Here is an 18,917-nt window from a genome sequence, read left to right on the forward strand (position 1 = left end):
AGGCAAAAAAGACCAAAAAAAAAAAAAAATTCCATCACCTAATAATAATATTCAGCCAGAAACAGAAATGAAATTCTGATATGTGCTACAGCATGGGTGAAACTTGAAATCATTATGCCAAGTGAAATAAGCCAGACACTAAAGGACAAATATTGTATGAGTCCACGTAGAGGCTATACCTAGATCAGGCAAATTCATATAGACAGAAAGTAGGATGGTAGTTGCCAGAGGCTGGCAGTGGGGGAGGAGAGAGGGGAATTATTGCTTAATAGACAAGAGTTTCTCTTTGGGAAGACAGGAAAGTTCTTGAAATGAATAGTGGTGATGGTTGCACACCCATGTGAATTGTACACTGAAAAATGGTTAAAATGATAAATTTCTGGAGTTCCCACTGTGGCGCAGTGAGATAGGCGGTGGCTTGGAGCACTGGGTCGCAGGTTCAATCTCTGGTCCAGCCCAGTGGGTTAAGGATCTGGGGCTGCCGCAGCTGCAACTTAGATCATGACTGAGGCTCGAATCTGATCCTTGGCCTGGACGCACCATATGCCAAGGGGTGGCCATAACTAAAAACTAAAAATAGAAAGAAAAAAAAAGGTAAACTTCATGTTATATATATTTTACTACATTTTTTTTTAAAAATCCTTACCTCTGAAAATTGGAGTTCCCTGGTGGCTCAGTGGTTAACAAATCCGACTAGGAACCATGAGGTTGCAGGTTTGATCCCTGGCCTTGCTCAGTGGGTCAAGGATCTGGCGTTCCCATGAGCTGTGGTGTGGGTCGCAGATGTGGCTCACATCTGGCATTGCTGTGACTCTGGCGTAGGCCGGCAGCTACAGCTCAGATTGGACCCATAGCCTGGGAACCTCCACATGCCTCGGGTGCTGCCCTAAAAAGCAAAAAAAAAAAAAAAAAAAAAAATCCTTACTCCTGAAAATAATGTTATGTCAACTACACCTCAGTTTTTAAAAAATCCATCACAGGCTGCCATGCAAGGCACCTCCCCCTAATTTCAAGACGGCATGTACCTAGAATGAGGGAAGGACCAGATGTCTTGCTGAGCACAGGTAAGGCCACCACAGGCACATAGCTCATCCTCCGAATGACTCTGTCCCAGCCCCGGCAGATTGCTTGCTGCCTCCTGTCGGCACCATGTCCTGTCCTGTCTCTGTGCCTTGCACGTGCTGCTCCTTTGGGCTAGAATTCCAGCTTTCCCTTCACTTCCTGGCTAACCCCAGCTGGTTCTTCAGGACTCCACTGAGGTACCACCCTCTCTGTGAATTTTCCCCAACCATGCTCGACACACAAGCAGGCTTAGAGACACCCTCCCCTGGGTATTTACATCTCCTTGGCGCCCTGCATCAAAGAACCTGTGCAGACATGTGCTGAATTCGTGGGTGCCTAAGCTGACACCACACACCTGAAATGAGGCTGGACAAGGCAGCCCAAGACCTCACAACAAAGACTCCAGGCCACTTCCTGTGGGTATGCTTTTTTTTTTTTCCTGCACCCATAGCATGCAGAAATTCCAGGGCCAGGGATAGAACCCACACTAAAGCAACAACTCAAGCCACAGGAATCCTTAACCCAATGAGCCACCAGGGAATTACCCCTGCAGGTGTTCTTAATAAAAGCAATAACAACAACAAGCCACACCCCTATCAGAGGTAGAATTTGGGTTACTTCTCTGGCATTTTTTTTATAGCCACACCCATGATACATGCAGGTTCCCAGGCACCAGGGGTCAAATCAGAGCAGTAGCCACTGGTCTACACCACAGCCACAGCAACACCGGATCCCGGTCCCATCTGCAACCTACACCCAGCTCACGGCAACCCCAGATCCTTAACCCACTGAGTGAGGCCAGGGATCGAACCTGTGTCCCCATGGTTAATAGTCAGATTCGTTTCCACTGAGCCATGTCGGTAACTCCTTCCCCAGACTTTTTTATTTGAATATAAGCCATGGCTCAAAAGTGGTAGAGACATTGCTAGGGTCAAGCTTAATATTAACTTCCCAAGAGAATGTAGTGATATTTTTGTCCACCAGAAACTGAGGAAAGAAGATAAGGATGTAGAGAAAATCAAAAGAGCAGCTTAAAATGGTATCCACCCATTTCTCTGGGAGAAGTGCCCCCAACTAGAAGAGTTTAAAACACAGATATTAGCTATAAACTTTATAATCTGTAAAAGTAATATTCTGAAGTTCCCATCATGGCTCAGGGAAACAAATCTGACTAGCATCCGTGAGGACGCAGGTTCGATCCCTGGCCTCATTCACTAGGTTAAGAATCGGTGTTGCTGTGAGCTGTGGGGTAGGTCACAGATGCAGCGCAGATCCTGCATTGCTGTGGCTCTGGCGTAGGCCGGCAGCTACAGCTCTGATTCACCCCCTAGCCTGGGAACCTCCATATGCTGTGGGTGCGGCCCTAAAAAGACATACATACATACATACATAAAATATTCTATCAATCAACACCTGATTTCCTATCTTATTCCGGTATAGAGGATGTTGAATTTACATAAATAAAAATCACATGCACTAGATGGGTAGATGATAAATGATGGATGGATAGATAGATAGATAGATAGATAGGGACATGGAGACACAGAGAGGTGGAGATATAGACATATACATAACTAAAAATACTTAGGTTCTTGGAATTCTTGTAAATACATAATGACTTGCACACCTGCACAACTTATAATATACATCAGCAAGTCCGGGACTGTGTCTATGTCCCTGCTTCCTTATCTTGACTGTGAATTCCTTGAGGACAGGTCCCTTTGTGGTCCCAGCCCAAAAAGAGTTTGGCACATATACGATAATAAATAAAAGTCCGCTTTGTAATTTAATGACTTAGTCTGTTTCTCCAGCATCCAGCACAGGACATGGTTCTCAGCCAAAACTTAGTATGTATTGGGAAAAAGGAAGGAGGGACCTGGCCACTGACACAGTGTCCTCCACTGTAAAATGGCCTGCCTCCCAACACCAGCACTTGGAGGAGTGGAAGTAGCTGCAGACAAGAGAGCTGTCATGCCCCTGCCCACTGGTCTGCCCGCAGGGAAGACAGCACGCAGCTGCGGAGGCACAGCAGCGTCGCCTCCATTGCTGAGGGACCAGACTGCCTGAGTTCTGGGACCATGAAGGCTGAGGCAGGAGCTGCGTGGAACTCTCTGTGAACCACGAGTAGCTCAAGATCTGCGGTCTGGGATGATGTGCGCAGTAGCAATGTTCTTAATAGCAAAAACCAAAAAAATGAAACAAACACAAACAAAAACTAAAGCAAATGCCCTTTAAAAGGAAGATGGGTTCACGGGGATAAAATCATTCTGTGACATACTAAACTAGAATAAAATGGAAGAAATCATAGCTACATACAATCGCATGAATAAATTGTAGCAATGTAATGATGAGTGAAGAAGTAAATCTCAGAAGATCACATATAACATGATGGATGCCCTCACAACTAAAATCAAAAACATATTGTTCTTGCATCACAAGGAAAAATTTTTTTCTTTTTTTTTCTTTTTTTTTTTTTTTTTTTTTTTTGTCTTTTCTAGGGCTGCACCCGTGGCATATGGAGGTTCTCAGGCTAGGAGTCTAATCGGAGCTGTCGCTGCCAGCCTACACCACAGCCACAACACCAGATCAGAGCTGTGTCTACGACCTACACCGCAGCTCACAGCAATGCCGGGTCCTTAACCCACTGAGCGAGGCCAGAGATCAAACCCGCAACTTCATGGTTCCTAGTCGGATTCGTTAACCACTGTTTTTTCTATTTCTTTAATGTTGTGTGAATATGAGATGATGGAAGTTCACTAAACCTATTGTGATCATCATTTCATGATGTATGTTAAGTCAGATCACTATGCTGCATACCTTAAACTTACACAGTGCGGTATGTCAATTATATCTCAATAAAAATGGAAGAAAAACAGGAGTTCCCGTCATAGCTCAGCTGTTAAGGAACCTGACTAGCAGCCATGAGGACACAGATTCCATCCCTGGCCTTGTTCCCTGGGTTAAGGATCCAGTGTTGCGGTGAGCTGTGTTGTAGGTCGCAGACCCGGCTGGGATCCCGAGTTGCTGTGGCTGTGGTGTAGGCCGGTGGCTACAGCTCCGATTGGACCCTTGGCCTGGGAACCTCCATATGCCGCGGATGCAGCCCTAAAAAGACAAAAAGGCAAAAATAAAATAAAAAATAAAATAAAGAGAATGACAAACACAAACTTTAGCATTGTGATTACCTCTGAGAAGGAGGCAGGGGAGTAGGCTAGGGAGGAGCGCGAGACAGGTGCAAATATCATTAAGGCTCTAGTTCTTGAAGCGATCAGATTGAGTTCTGAGTTCATCCATGTTCAATATATTATTGTTAAGAAAAATCTATCATTGTAAATAAACTACTTAATTAAAGTGGCCCTGCATGGGCCAATAATGATTGTGTCACAGCTAGGGGTTGTGATTACCCAGCTCCATTTAAAAAGGAAAAGTAAAGAGAGTATCGTTCGGATGTGAACTGGAAACCCAGCCTCTGCACCTGCTGAAGTCCACTTACATCTCACCTTCTAGCAACAGGCTCGCACAGAAGTGTGTGGAGGACAGGGGATCAGCTCATTTGTGTGGGTGTGTTTTTCCTTCATTCCCTGGGGCCCAGGGCCTGAGAAGTCATTCCCCACAGCCCCTCCTCCAGAGTTCCCCAAGGAAACTCTCACTCAGGCCAGCTGTTTGGGGAGGTGGGAGACAGGAGCATCACAGAGCCTTTGTTCCTGGCAGCTTGTCAAACCTGCCCAAAGCCTCATTTCAATACATTTGCATGAAATGGTTGCATCCCAGCCGCTGCCTCCTCCTCCCCACCCCCTCCCCCAGCCCCAACCTCCCTCCCTCCCCAGCACTTGCAGGCCTGGCCAGGACTAGCGTCCTCACAGGCCCCTCAGCCAACCCCAGGCCCCCTTTAATGATGTCATATTTACCAGGAAGAATTCTGCTTTTTCTGCACCCCCTGGCATCGTGAATCTTACATAAATTTTCTCCCTCAACCTTGATGCTAAAATCACTGCATTGGATGGGGAACCATTGGGGAGTTTTCAAGTTGCAGTGGGATTTGCAACTTGAAAGCTGCTCCAGTTACCAGTGAGGGACAAGGGTGGAGGCAGGGGGACCGCTGGAGCAACAAACAGCCGTGGGGGGGTGGGGAGACCGTGGTGTGGGAGGTCCCCCGGAAAGACCGGAGCCTCTCAGAAGGCGGAATCAAGAACTCCCCCTCGGTCACTGGGGAGGAAAGAGGAGCAGGTCTGCCACCCGTTCCAGATGCCACTTGGAGAGGGAGAGAAGTATCCAGGGAAATGGCTGCGTGGGGTTGTGGCCTCGGGGGAAGTGGGGGAGGGGGAGACTGGGCCAGAGGCGGGAGTGAGGCGAGGGTGAGGCAGGGACAGCCACTTATCTTTGAACTTTTAAAACTACTCGCATATATTAATGTGACCAAAAAAAAGGGTAAAAAATCAACTGGAAAAGAAAAAAGAAAAAAACATTCAAATCAGAACGCCCCAGTCATGCACCCTTCCACATGTGAGCTTCAGGGAGTTCATAGCCCTAGCAATTATGCACCAAGTTGGGTATGTGGGTGCAGGTTTTTTTTCTGCAAAGGGGTCTATGTGTTTTATTGAATTCTCCAAAGAACCTGTGACCTGTAATACTAATTAACATTTATATAACACGGTACTTCAGGCTCTGCCCTGGATATATCTATTAATTTAATCCTCACAGCGGCCCTGAGAGGGACAATCTAATGTCACCCCCATTTGACATATGTAGGACTGAGGCACAGGGGGACTAAGCAAGTTGCTGAAGTTTGCTCCAGGCAGTGGGATGTGGGTCTCCTGTGTGTCAGCCACTAACCTGGACCCGGTCTGGTTCAATACTGAACTGGCCCATGCAGGGGATGAAGGGTTCTCCCCAGGTCCTGAGGACAAATCTGGGCAGCCAGGACAGGTGGACCTCAGTGCTCCCATCCCTTCTCCTGACCAAGTTCAGGAGCAATAGGAGATCCTGGTCCCTCACTGTCATCCTTGTCCATGGCAGGGAAAGCAGTTTTCTGCTTTCTCAAGAGCAGGCATGCCGGAAGAAAGCCCCCCACTCACTGCCACCCCAGTTACTACTGGTCCCCCTAGGCACCACTGCAGAGGCCAGGCCAGCCTGGCTGACCCCTGCAGGAACAGGGACCTTCCTTCCTCGATAATCAAGCCCTACTGTTGATGCTGGAAAGATGCTACTGGAATCCGTGTTCTTGTTCACGCAGCCGAAGAAGGAACTTCATGAACACACAGGCAGTGAGCAAGCAAAGTCTTTATTACAGGAAGCAAGTAGCTCCCAGGGCTGCTGGGAGAGGGGAGAAGAGCCCCCCTTTCTATTGTCCTATAGGGGTTTTTATCCCTTAAAAATGGGTGGGGTCCAGAAAGATGTGGTTTTCTCCCATTGGCCTTGCTCAGTTACCTGTGTCAGTCTTTGTCCAATAGGGGTCTTAGGGGTGGAAATGTCCTGTAAGTTTTATGGTTTCTTTGCCCTTCTCTTCCCGTAGACTGAGTCACCAATCCTCTCATTCCTTTTCTATCACTCGAAGAGTGGGTTAGAGATTAAGGTCCCTGTGGGCGTAGGTACACTCCCTGTAGTAAACAAGGCCTGTGGGGATATTACTCTCTGAGCCATTAAGCCACAAATGTTAATCAATAGCCATATCAAAGAAGGCATCGAAGCCCGTGCTCCTACACTGACTACCTGAGTTATTATTCTGCCTCACTGTCTCCCTGGCCTCTCCTCCACACCTCTGCCCTCAGCTCCATCTGCGGATGGGGACAAGCATCAGGCTGTCCACTCAGGCTGGGTCCCAGCATCTCTAACCTCAGTGTCCGCCTCTCCTCCGCCGGTCCAGCCCCAGCAGGGGTCAGCCCCAGCCCACCGGGACTTGTCCTCTGAAGCCTTGTCAGGGTCTAGCCCCACTCCCTCCCTGGCCTGTATGAGCCCCTCAGCCAGGCTAGGACCATCACCCCACCCCAGGAAGGTGGCAGAGGCAGGACCTGGAGAAGAGGCGGGGTAAGAGGCTGCCAGCAGGGTGGGGCTGCCTCAAGAGGGAGTGAGTAAAGGCTGGACCCCCATCCCTGAGAGGGGCCTGGAGCAGGGGCCACACCCAGGTCTCCATTTCTCCCCTTCTAGGTCTCTGTGTAGGGCATGGTGACACTGACAGATGTCGAAAGAGCATGGACAATGGGCTCCAGCCAGATGGACCTCAGAGCCTGCTCTCCCTGGATTCCACAGAAGGACAGGGGCTTGTTCAAGAGCCGCAGCATCTTGAGGTGCAAGAGGGGAAGGGCAGCCCTGGCGGGAGAGGGAGAAGCCTGGGAGAGGGGCTGGCTGGCGCCTTAAGCAGGAGGATCAGAATAGCTTCCTGGAGGATGAAAGACATACCTGAGGGTCCCTCAAGGTAGACAGGACATGCTCAAGCAAAGCAGGAGATGGCTGGAGTCAGACATCCTGATTGGGGGCGGGGCGGGGCGGGGTGGGGCAGAGCGGGGTGGGAGGAGTCTTAGCGAAGACTTTGAGAGCTTGAACGCCCAGCCAGCAGGAACGGCCCCCACTGACCCCCCTGAGCCCACCTTGGACAGAACCCATCCTGGCACCCCATCCCAGCCTGACGAGGGCAATTTCTCTGTTCTCCTAACAGGGTGGGAGTTGGAGAGGCAGGTCTGGGCCTCCCCTCACCCACCCACACTCAGACTGGGGCCCCCAAGTTGGAGCTCTGTCTGCTCCCCCACAGTCTTCCCAGAACAGAGCCCCGGCTCTCACCAGCCCATCCTACCTCTAGGCTCCAGCAGGTGGTACCAATGCAGGAGAGGTTGCCCCAGCCACCTGAGTGGATTTTCCTGGGTTCCAGCATCAGCCAAGAGGGAGCAGGGAGCAGGCTATTTTTAGCAGGCTCTCTGCAGCCTCGAGCTGGCTCAGAAGTGCCAGTGTGGTCGGCCCCACACTGTTCTCAGCTTTTAGCTCTTGCAGGGAACGATTCTCGCACCCAGCACGCTCTGATTACCAGGGTGACCTGAGCAGCTGCCCTGCGTATCCTCGTGGGCTAAGCCCACAGGCAGGTGACGTGAGAGGAGCCAAGGCAGGCCTCCCCTCCACCACCCCCACAGCCCTGCCACCTCCCTGCCACTCTGATACACATCACGTCTCCGGAACGTGGGGGTGGAGGGTGGGTTGGATGAGTGGACATCTCTGGACTTCACTGACCTGATTGGCACAGCGTACTTGGTGCTTCGTGGGTGTGAGGACCATTCCAGGAGCCCTGCTTCAGCCCTTTGCAGGAGGACATGCCATGGAGATGGCGAGTCCGGCACGGGTCATCCCAGTGAAGAAGAATTCGGTGAGAAAGGCCCCACACTCTGCTTGCCAGGGCTCAGACACACAAATGTTTTCAGGAGGGTACAGCGGGGTGCCAGGAGTGAAATGATTTGCTTTGCATGTGAATGGAACATGTCCTTCGCCAATTCCCCAGAGGGATATATGCACACTTTGTTGGTAGGTCTTCTCAGTTTTTAAGAGAACTTTAAAATGCAAAATCTGTTGTGAAATCTCCCAGGTTTTAAATGTTGGCAACCGGGTCAATTTTAAAAGAATATTGTATGGTTTAAACAAAACATATCCAGGAACCACTTCTGACCCACAGGCCAGGAGATGGGAGCTGTGTGAATAGTGGGGCTGGATTTCGCATGCCTGCTCTGCCCTATACCAAGATGTGTCCCCACAGGTGGCCTCTCCACACCAGGGGGAGCAGGGCTCAGGACCCCAAATCCCAAAGGACATGGCACCATACTTCAGGGCCCATCCAGGATTTTTCCTCTTCTTTCTTTCTTTCTTTTTTAAAGGGCCACACCCGTGGCACATGGAAGTTCCAGGCTAGGGGTCCAATCAGAACTGTAGCCCCTGGGCTACACCACAGCCACAGCAATGCCAGATCCCAGCCAAGTCTGCGACCTACACCACAGCTCGCAGCAACACCAAGCAAGGCCAGGGATGGAACCTACATCCTCATGGATACTAGTCAGATTCATTTCTGCTGAGCCTCAATGGGAACTCCCCCCACCCCCACCCCATCCAGCATTTTTCAAACAGTGGTCCAGGGAAACTCCTTCCTAGTGTTGTTCAAAAATGTTCCTTATTTATGGACAAACACTCTGGGAATCTCTGGATTAACTAAAGCAAAACCGACTTCTTTACTTCAGGACTTATCTGAGCCTTTAACATGCAACAAAATGCCCTGTGAATTTCCAGGAGCTGGAGCATGTGCAGTGCTTCTCAAAATATCTCCACAAGGACCCCACTCTCAAGGCCCACACAGTAGCTCTGGAAAGACGTCACTGTTCCACGGAACGTGGTTCTGGAAGTAAGGCTCACCATGCTAACCCAGGCATGCCACACACCAACATCCCAGGGTGTCTGGAGCATAGGTAGAGGTGGCAAGGAGCATCGGAGATGCTGGGACCACCCAGCGCTGGTCAGGAGGGTGGCTTTGTTCTGAAGACAGTGGGAGCCACCGAAGGGTTTTAGGCCAGGAGGGAGGTAGCTGATGGACTGAGAAGAGGGCTCCCTGCGTGGGGATCAGCCTGAAGGAGGGAGAGCTTGTCAGAGGCAGGGAAGCTGGTTTAGAGAGGCTGCAGCCTAGACATAGTTTGGAGATGGAACAAACAGTCATCTCTGGGTGGCTAAAGGCTGCGGGGAATGCAGAGGAGGGAGAAGGTGAAGATGAGGCCACATAGATGCTCTGGGCCAAGGGACAAAAGTTCAGAGCCCAGGCTGGGGATCTGTGTCCTCCTTGAGTCCTGCCCCACTGCCCAACTCATCAGGGAGTCAGGCTCAGGCAAACTTCAGCCCCCTGGGGTTCCCATGGCAACCAGGGAGAGAATCAGCTGAGCACCTGGGCAAGCAGAATGTGGGAAGGAGGGGGTGCTGCTGGCCTGATTTGTATGCTGCAGACCCCAGGGGTTCAGAACCTGAACACCCCTTCCCCCAGGCAGCTGGTACTGGCTAAGGGGCAGCCAGGAGAGAAAGGCAGGGCCCTCCTTGTTCATGACGCCTGAGGCTCCAGCTCCCAGAGCCAAGTTAGGAGGGACAGTGGTTCAGGTTCTTGCTGCTGCAGTAAACCCAACCCCACACTCCAGGTTCAGGCCCGTGTCCATCACCTTGCAGCAGCCCTGGTCACTACCTCTGAGAGGAAAGGCAGGGTGAGTCCCATGGCTGTGTCTCCTGCTGCCCCCACAGCCGCAAAACTAATTTTAGCCCTGACATCAGGCTGTAGTCTGGGTGCTGGGTCAAAGACAGCTGTGTGTCTGCCCAGCTCTAAATGCAGGCCCTGGAGTTCCCATCGTGGCTCTGTGGTAACGAACCCGACTAGTATCCATGAGGATATGGGTTCAATCCATGCCCTTGCTCAGTGGATTAAGGATCCAGTGTTGCCGTGAGCTGTGGTATAGATCACAGACACAGCTCAGATCCTGCATTGCTGTGGCCGTGGTGTAGGCCAGCAGCTGTAGCTCTGCTTAGACCCCTAGCATGGGAACTTCCATATGCTGCAAGTGAAGCCCTAAAAAGACAAAAAAAAAATAAGTAAATAAATAAATGCAGGCCTTGGGAGCCCAGTGGGAGGGCCTGACAGCTGGCCTCCCTACCCCCAAATAAAGCCATTGGGCTGAACAAGCCCTTCTGACGCTCCCCACCCCCCCACCCCCTCCCTCTGGGCCTTCCTTCTCCCTTCACACCCTGGCACACCCTGAGCCCTCCAGGACCTGGCCTTGCCCACTTTGGGGCTGACTTCTAAGGCTCCAGGCTCTCCCACCAACCAAATTAGATAGGCTGGTGGACAGCTAGCCCTCTCCCCAGCACAGAGCCAACGTGCTACCCCATCGATGTCTACACAGATAGGATGCTTCCAGCAATCCCAGAACCACAGGCTAAAAGCCCACCTTGTGGGTCAGATCAAATATCATTCCCTCCATGAAGCACCCCCACTCCTCAGTCCAAGTTAAATTCTCCCTCTTCTGTGTGCCCCAAGCTCCCTATGTCCTTGTGTGTCATTGTGGACACACTGGCTCCTGCATGAAACTCTAAGCCCTAGAGAGCAGAGACTGAGTCTTGTTCACCTCTGTCCCCCCATAAGCCCAGCATGATGCTCAGCACACAGTAGGCATTGCAGGGCCCAGATCAAGGGGGCCAGGGGTTTGAGAGCAGGAGTGTGACCTCAGAGCCAGAGGGGACGAGGCTGCTAACCAGTTCAGCCACCAGTTTGCCCCGTGGTCATGGTCCCCTGACCCCACTCCCTCCTGTTTTAAGAAAGACAGCCTGCACTCCCAGGTCACCCTGCAGCGACCATGCCTATGAATACCTGACCTCTGAGGCCACGCTGTGGACAGGGGCCACTGGCCTGGTGGGACTTGACTCAGGTCAGACTGTCTGCCTAAGTAACTTGACCTGGAACCTTCCACAAGATGCAATCAGTTCACGGCAGAGGCAGAAGTGAAAAGCGTGCATCCAGAGTCAGGGTCCCGGTGGAGACCTAGAAGATATAGATGAGGAGCAGGTGGGGAGGAGAAGGAAGAGTGAGTCCCAGGCTCAGCCTCAGCCCTCCCTCCACAGATGACCCCCCACTCAGTGCCCCCTGAACCCAGCCCCAACCCCTGCTCTGGGCCGAGGCGCTGGGCCACCCTGCACAGCAAGTCTGTGCTGCTGATTCAGGGGTTGCCAACGCCGCAGACAGACTCCCCATGCAGCCTGGGGGGCAGGTGACTGTCCAGCTCCCTTCTGCCCTGTGGGGTCTCAGTCAGGGCAGGTAAGCCCAACCTCACCCCTCCCTGGAAGAGGAGGCTCAGGGACCCCAGAGGAACCGCAGCGTGGAGAACACTGCATCCCGCCCCCGCCCCAAGGAGGTCATGGCTTCTCCACTGGGGGCCCCAGCCCGAAGGAAAAGACACCCTTCAGCTGCGCAGGCCATAGGGATCAGGGTCTCCAAGTCCCTGCCCCAGTTCTGGGAGGTGACTCAGGGCCTCCACTTGCCAGTCCACAGAGAAGGGCCCAGATAAGCCAGCATCAGGCAAGGCCCATGACCTCTATAGCTCCAACCCTTGGGCCACGGCCTCCACGGTCCAATCCTGCAGCAGGGAGCCTGCTGCTTAACCTTCCAGTGGCTATGGACATGCTGGGCTGAGGCAGGGTACCTGGAGGCCACCTCTGGCCCTGGGATCCCCTACACCCAGGCTTCAGCTCCCCTTTGTGTGAGCTCCTGAAGGCAGGATCCAGGGCAGCCCCTCTGTCTCCCAGTCTGGACACTCTCCCAGGCAGGGCTGATGCTCCTCTGATTCCATCCAAGGGCACCAGGGCTGGGCACCCACCAGGCTTGACACAGATGTGTTCCGCCCTCCCCCTGGAGCCAGGAAATGCTGGACGAGGGGAAGGTGGAAGGGCCCAGAGGCCTGAGAGAGAGCAGGCCCAGGAATGACCCCCCTGCCCTGCCCCACCCTCACCACTGGCAGCCATCCCCAAGGACCCACTTCTCCAGGAGAAGGGACCCAGGTGGCAGTCGGCAGTCATAAAGCCATCTCAAAAAGTTCCTGACAGCCATGCGTAAGAGCCCGTGCCACAGTGAGTAGCAGAGCCGGTAAATTACCTCTGAGGGCTGCACACTGCCCCCCCACCCTGTATTTATATCTGCCTTGGTGCCTGAAAATGGATATTTATGCATTTTCAATATTCAGGGCAAACGCTCCATCACTCAGCTCTGCGTGGCTGCAGCACATTACACCGGCCCCGCTGAGACATTCCTCTTCCACCTGGTTTGCCAACTCTGGGGGCTTCCAAATAGGGCCTGGACCCCAGAGCTCCTGCAGAGCCCCCACACCCATCTGCAGGCCTCTGTGCCCCAAGGGGAAGTGGAGGGAACGAAGGCCCAGGCCAGCCTACCCTAGGAGCCCCAGGGTCCCTTCAGAGGTAGGCTTACCCTCTTCCCACTTTACAGACCAGCAACCAAGGCTCAGAGAGCTTGGGTGGCCTGGCAAAGTCACACAGCATCCCCTTAGGCCAGGGTTACTCTCACGCTGACCCCAGGTGGGGTGACCGCCATCGCCAAAGAAAATGGCAGAGTTGGGCTGTCTCTCCCACTCTCCTGATTTTTCTTTGCATCTCCTTTCCTTTTTTGGGGGGGGGTGCTTTTTAGGGCCACACCTGAGGCATATGGATGGTCCCAGGCTAGGGGTCAAATCCAAGCTGTAGTTACCAGCCTACACCACAGCCACAGCAAAACCAGATCCTTGAACCACTGAGTGAGGCCAGGGATCAAACCTGCGTCCTCATGGATACTAGTCAGGTTCATTTCTGTTGTGCCACGACGGGAACTCCCTGCACCTCTTTCACTTGAGATCTTTCTCATCCTGGCTCTGATCCTTTTACTAGATCCCTCTCTGTGTCTCTATCTGGCTCTCACCAGCTCAGTCTCCGTCTCTCTCACATCTTGCTCTCTTAGGGTCTCCACGTCTTTCATCTCCTGTTCGTGTGTCACTGTCTCGCTCCCCCAACCTCCCACCCCCTCTCTCTTTCTCACAGTCCCTGTCTTTGTCCACCACTCTCTCCCTGACTTTGTCTTGGGTCTGAAATCAGGGCAGCAGGGAGGGAGCTGTCCTGATGTCCAGGAGGGACCTTCTCGGGTGATCCTGTCTCCCCCACACTGTCCTGTGAAAGGGGAGCTTCCAAGGCCCCCAAGCTGATAGACCTCATGGAGCAGCATTGGGGCTGGGGTGGGAGGTTCGGGGGGCAGACTTCCACTCCGTGGAAGCACGTGAAAGACAAGGTTGCCCACCCCAGACTCCGGAAGGAAATTCCTGCAATAGCGCAACTGCTTGACTTTGAAGGGCCCGTGTGGTTTGGGGATTGGGCCTGAGTGATTGGGGTACCTGGGCCTGCCCTGAGCTGAAAGGGTTAATGTCCCCCCAGGACCTCTCTCATCTTCTCCCACCCCCTCTTCACCTTTACCCTTCTGCTCCTTTTCTTCTCTCTCTGCACCCATCCCTCTCTCCCCTCTATCAGGAATGATAAGAATTAATTAAATGCATCCCCAGCTCCTGTCTGCTCACTTCCCCCAGGGAATTAAGCAGTCCCAGCCCCCAGTGCCTGGTTAGATTCCAAGATACACAGACCACTGCAAGCTCTGTTCCACACGTGTGTGCACGGAGGTGTGCCTGCCCACAAAGGTGCACAGAGGGCTACTGGGTGTTTCCACACATCCAGTCTATGGCTTCAACGACATGTACCCATCTCTGTATAACTCCGCAGGCAGCCCTGAGTCTGCAGACACACAGCAGGATGTCGGTGTGAATATACATACAAGAGACACGTGGTGGGGGCGTGTTCTGCACCCCGAGTGGGCATGCGCACCTGTGCACCCTACATCTTACCATTTAGGTCCACTCTGTGTGTGCCCAGGTCTCTACTGAGTCTGTGTGCTCATAGTGTGTCTGCATAAACCTCATCACCTTGCACATCTGTTTGGATGTGGACCTTCATGTCTCTGTGTCCTGGGTGGGTGTGTGCACATGCACCTATGTGTGTACACCTAACTGCACATGTGCTGGTGCATCGGAGTGTCTGAGGCATGTGTGTGCAGTGTACATGGGCCCACACATCCTGGCTGCCCTGCACACATACATCCTTCCTGGCTCCCCGGCAGCTGCAGACCTGTCCCTAGCCAGAGCCATCATACCGCATCTCAGGGGTGATGACGGTGGTGGCAGTAGCAGTACAGGTGGCAGGAGCCTGAAGGTAGGGAGGCGGAGGTGGTGCTGGGGACCATGCTCGCTAACGAGGCCACCTTCCTTGCCAGCCTGGGAGCTGGTGCCGCTAATTATCGCCTCAGTAAGCAGCTCTCCAGGGAAGGGCTGCTGCCAGAGCCCTGCTCTCTCCCTCCCCTGGGACCCTTTTCCCCATCTCCTACCAGTCCTGAGCTGCTGCAGGAGCCCTGGGCGCCAAGAAGAAGGGCAGACAGAGAAGAGAGCCTGTGTCCAGTCCCATCAAGAGACCCAGATGCTCGTCTGCCTGCCCATCAGCCTGCCGCCAGGAAATCCACGTTCTTCCTTCCTTCCTTCCTTCCTTCCTTCCTTCCTTCCTTCCTTCCTTCCTTTCTTTCTTTCTTTCTTTCTTTCTCTTTCTCTTTCTTTCTTCCTTCCTTCCTTCCTTCCTTCCTTCCTTCCTTTCTTTCTTTCTTTCTTTCTTTCTTTCTTCCTTTCTTTCTTTCTTTCTTTCTTTTTGTCTTTTTCCTTTTCTAGGGCCGCTCCTGCGGCATAGGGAGATTCCCAGGCTAGGGGTCCAGTTGGAGCTGTAGCCACCGGCCTACACCAGAGCCACAGCAACGCCAGATCCAAGCCGCATCTGCGGCTTACACCACAGCTCACGGCAACGCCGGATCCTTACCCACTGAGCAAGGCCAGGGAACGAACCTGCAACCTCATGGTTCCTAGTCAGATTTGTTAACCACTGAATCACAATGGGAACTCCTTTCTTTCTTTTTTTTTCTTTCTTTTTTTTTTAATGGCACCTGCAGCACGTGGAGGTTCCCAGGCTAGGGGTCAAATCAGAGCTGCAGCTGCCAGCCTACATCACAGCCACAGCAACAAGGGATCTGAGCCACATCTGTGGCCTACACCTCAGCTCATGGCAATGCCGGATCCTTAACCCATTGAGGGAAACCTGGGGTCAAATCCAAATCCTCATGGATACTAGTCAGGCTCTTAACCCAATGAGCCACAACGGGAATCCTAGAAGTCTACCTTTCCACGTACTCCTCTCTGTTAGGACATGGGCTCCAAAAGGCTTCTGGGAAACCAAATATGCTTCTGGAGAAAGGAAAGCCTTTCTGCCTGACCAGCCCCTCCACAAACAATGAGTATGCTCCAGTAAAATGAGCTCTAGGCTGGGAATCAGCTGGGCTGGCTGATAATCCCAGTGCTGTGTGACTGTGGGCAAGTTCCTATACCTCTCTGGGTCTTGGTTTCCTTGTCTGTGAAACAGGGAAAGAGGCTGGACCCACTTTTCTCCAAGAATGGGGTAGGTATCTTTGGTGAGATACAAGACTATTTTAAAGAGTACGCAGAGCTGGGCATCAGCTATTTTAACTATGTATTTATTTTCATCTATATTCTCGTGTGTGTGTGTGTGTGTGTGTGTGTGTGTGTATTTAACTAATACATCAGATCTCATGATTTCATAAATATTGTTTAAGACAAGGCTTAACACATTTAAATTTTTTAAGTGAGCCAGTTTTTTAAAAATGTGAAGTAAATGAGAGGAAAGGCTGGCATCTGAATATGACAAAGTCCTGGTAGAGGTTAACAAATGCCTGCAGTCCTGGGTCAGAGGATCTCTGAGGCCCTTCCTGCTCTGAGATGCAGTGGGTTCTAGGCCCTCAACCCATTGGAATGAGAAATACACAGACTGGCCCTGGTTCCCACCTTGTCCTCCTTGTCATCAAGATAGCCCATCAAGGAGTGGCAGGAAAAGTTTCTATGCAGTAAGTGGGGTGGTCCTTCCTGGCCCCTGGCCCCCACAAGATCTCAGAAGAGACAGAAAGTGTCCACACATGTGACCCCCTGGGGCGATTCAGGCCAGTTCAGGCAGAGGCACAGGAATGGTCCAGATTGAAGTCAGAGGTAGCTGGGCTCTGGACAGAGATGGCTCAGGCCAGGCCTGATGCTTCCTGGGGTGGAGGGCAGTCAGCAGCCGCATCTCCCGTAGAGACTAGGGAGGAGGCTGTCTGAGGACCCCCAAGGCCAGGCAATGAGCCATTCCACCTGTGTCGCTCAGGGAAGAGCAGCCTGTCTCAGCCCCAATGTCTCTGTCCTCCAAGAGGCCAGGTGTGAATCACAGGAATTTACAGCCCAGCCTCAAGTGGGATTTATGAGTCTGCATCAAGTCTGGGCTGTCGGGGAGTGGCCCCCCGTCAGTTGCCCCCCCCCACCATCCCCATGCAGCTGATTGATGAGGATGTTTCCTGCCAAGAAAAACTCCCCTCTGTGGCAGGCAGCAGAAAGGAAGTCTCCCTTGCCCAAGGGTCAGCCCCTTACCCCATACCTGTCCCCAGTCTGGTTCCCTCTCCTGCCCTTACAGCCCTCACCTTCTCACGATCCCCCCAGTCCCACACACTGACACCCAAATGGGAGGTGCACCCGAGAAGCCCACCCTCCCAGACCTGGAGTTCACCACTTCCCAGAGCCCTTCAAAACGGATCCATTCCAGCGTTCCCGTTGTGGCTCAGCAGTAACAAACCCGACTGGGATCCAGGAGGAAATGGGTTCACTCCCTGGCTTCGCTCAGTGCTTTAAGGATCCAGCATTGCCATGAGCTGTGGTCTAGGTCCCAGATGAGGTTTGGATCTGGCATTGCTGTGGCTGTGGTGTAGGCTGGCAGCTGCAGCTCCGATTCTACCCCTAGCCTGGGAAACTTCTGTATACCTCAGCTGCGGCCCTAAAATACAAAAAAAGAAAAGAAAAATGGATCCATCCCAGGGCCCAAGGCTGGACATACCACGTTCCAGAAGGAATTTCTGAAGGAATCCAGAACGAATTTCTGAAGGAATCCAGAACATACACACACACAAGCACATACGGAAGTCCACGCCTCCTGAGCCCACAAGACCCAGGACTAGTCACGTCAGTGTCTGGTCACAGCTGATTGTCATATAGTTGCGGGGATCGTTTTCATCTCCAAATAAGGGCTCCTTTCCAGAGAACTGATAGACCTGGGTTTGAATCCTGGGGGACCTGGGGGGATTGTGAGAAGGTGCGGGCTGTAAGGGCAGGAGAGGGGACCAGCCCTACCACTTTACGTCTCAAAGTCACAACCTCTCTGTGCCTGTATCCTCACCTGAACAATGGGGCTCAAAAATAATCCTGACCTCCTGGGGTCATTATGAGGTTCATGTGATATAATATAGATGAAGTCCCAGGACAGAGCCAGGCCCCTGGCAGGTGCTCCTCAGATGGTGAAGGTTGTCCTACATCATCCCTGATGTCTCAAGGGGCCCCACTGCCTGATTTGCTAAGGCAGAGCTTAGGGTGGTTTAGGGCAGGTGGAGCAGGAGGAAAAGGAGAGGATGTATATGGGGCTGCAGGGCAGGACTGAGGCTGCTTCCTGCTGGAGGGAATCCTGGAAGGATCCCTGGAGGACGTGGCTTCAGGCAGAGGATGCAGAGCTCCATCTCTCTTGCTCTGAAACAGCTTGGGGCTTCCTGAACACCACAGAGCTGCGGTGAAGCCAGCTCCAGACCCAGCCCAAGATTCTTCCCTGAGTGACCTGGGGAGAACTCCCTCCCCACTCTGGGCTTTTGCAAAATGGGTCCAGAGAAGACCAAACTACACTCTGCAGAGGTATCTTCCAGCTCTGACCTTTATGCAAGCCCACCCATTCTCATCCTATGCAGTACCCAAGTAGTACCACGGGGTGGCAGCAGGGAGCAAAGCCGGGGGTCCACTCTCCCCGTGGCTGACGCTGGCCAGTCCCTCCCCCAGTACTAGATGTTCTTTGCTCCCCCACACCCTCAGCTGGCTCTCCAGGGAACCAGAGCTGGGTGATCACCCGCCTCCAGACATTTGCTTCTTGCCACATCCCTGCAGAGCAGCCAGCATTCTCTCTACTCTTCGGATGGGGAAACTGAGGCCAAAAGCCGGGAGGCCTTGTTCAAGGTCACACCACAAACATGGCAAAGTCTCTAACCCCTTTTCCTAGCCCCCAGCCCCCTAGTAGAGGCTGTGTGAGGAGAGGGTTGGAGTCAGTAGCCTTGGGCTAGAATCCTGGTGCACCCACCCCTGGCTGTGCATCCCTAGGCAGATCCCCCACCC

Source organism: Sus scrofa, chromosome 7 (genome assembly GCF_054392235.1).
Source record: "Sus scrofa isolate SSC_HxYL_T2T_F1_AM1 chromosome 7, Sscrofa_HxYL_maternal_Yorkshire_Landrace_v2.0, whole genome shotgun sequence".
Taxonomy (NCBI): Eukaryota; Metazoa; Chordata; class Mammalia; order Artiodactyla; family Suidae; genus Sus; species Sus scrofa.